Source organism: Colias philodice, chromosome 13 (genome assembly GCF_061535455.1).
Source record: "Colias philodice isolate Cphi_HAF_F1 chromosome 13, ilColPhil1 Martin Lab GWU primary, whole genome shotgun sequence".
NCBI lineage: Eukaryota > Metazoa > Arthropoda > Insecta > Lepidoptera > Pieridae > Colias > Colias philodice.
In genome coordinates this window covers 3,524,218-3,526,065 of record NC_143098.1, presented here as the reverse complement: position 1 = coordinate 3,526,065, position 1,848 = coordinate 3,524,218, and positions in this window count along the sequence as shown.

Genomic DNA, 1,848 nt, shown 5'->3' with positions numbered 1-1,848 from the left:
AAGCAACCCATGGTGCGATTAACAATTGATGGATGACCACTATGGGAGTCGGTCCCAGTTTTATTTTGTACACGCTCTTAGTTTGGTTAAATGTTCCGAATTACATTTGTTAGAAAAACAAATGTATAACTAGTATTTTAGTACAAATAGTAATACAATGTATAAACAGACAAAAGAGCATTGTCTACACAGTACATACATCATTAAAAGGAGTCTCTTTACTAAAAGAATCTGAACAAAAAACATTTAATAAACTGATATGGGGATTGATAGTTTATTAAATGTTTTTTGTTCAGATTCTTTTAGCAATCCCCTATTAAACGTAAAAGAAAAATCAAGGTCACCAATCACCGATACGGGTTGGAACTTCAAAAAGTGCGTGCGGACAAAATAGTTACCCCTTCCTAACTGGAAATTATTCGGGCGTAACATGAACTTACGAGTATATGTACCATGTGTTTAACCACGGCAATAATTCGTACGTAACGACCTACTACGTGAGCGAGATAAGTACAAGTTTTCGACAGGAACGTAGGTACTTAAGGCGCTACCCGGCAATTTCGACTATGTTCAACCTCTATAAAGTCTGGTACAACATAAAGCACAATACCGAAAAAAATATATAAAATAGGATGGTCTTTGATCTTTAATTGCTCGCGAGGACTTTTTTCCAAAATTAATAGATTTCTAGAAAAAAAATGTGCCGTGGTCATCGATTTTTCCGCAAATACTCTATAAACTTCGTAACCTGCTGACTTAGAGCTCTGAAAATTTTATGTTTAATAAATTATCAGTTACACAACAGTCCCTGACGAGGATTTTTTGTTTCACTGATTAGTATCTTTTTAAATACAAAATGCGAGGAAAAAAGAAGGTGCAGCGGGAGAGGTTTGAGTACCGTCAAGTATGGTCAAGGTTATTAGCGCATGTATAAGCCTTAAGGGTTTATCGCACGCACGTTGAAGAAATTTTAAAGACGCTTCACTATGGTAATTAAGTCTTTATTGCTTGTAACTTTTTAATGTGTTGGACTAATCGCTTATCGTTAACTGTTCGTTCACTTTGTAAATAAAACGTTTTAGTGATTTTAGCCGATTTAAGAGTCTATGAAGTTCGTGTTGGAATGGACGAAATAGCAATCATCGTTAACCCTAGACTGTTAATCTTTTTTAAGTATTTCTTGTGATTTAGAACTGATGTTATGAAAGAATTTAATTGTATCGGGTGGGAAATAAACAAAATGCAGTAGGTACCTATCATCAGTTCCAATTTAACGTTTCTGAATAAAACAATAGGTAAGATACATACCAATATCTTTAATTTTGAATATAATTAAGCGACTTGTATGCTAAGCTTCCTATCCATCATTAATTGTCTTAATACATGACATAAAAATATACCAAACGAACCCTAAAAATCTTAACCATAATATCTACTCCTCAAGCACAAAACAGTAAATAATTTAAAACCAATGAGACATTTATTCCAACTCCAAACCGTATTCGCCTCAATCGAGACTCCTAAAACAAAGTTAATGCAAACGATCATGAATAAATAATTAGAACTTAACGGAAACGAAAGCTCCCCCTTAATAAGGCGATGGGACGCGTAAAGCGCATCAACCGCCTTAAATAATGCATAAGCGTGAGTGACACTGAGCAGCTGTGAGATATCTCTCCCTTATAGTAAACCCTCATAATAAACTTATTTACTTAGGTTCTAATTGGACGATATTGATTGCACTAAACTTTGTATAATATTGCGTTTTCGTTGCATTCTATCTATCTTTCTTTTATGAAAAAGTTTAATATAAACTATCTAGCTTTTTCGTGCAGTGCTATATAAACA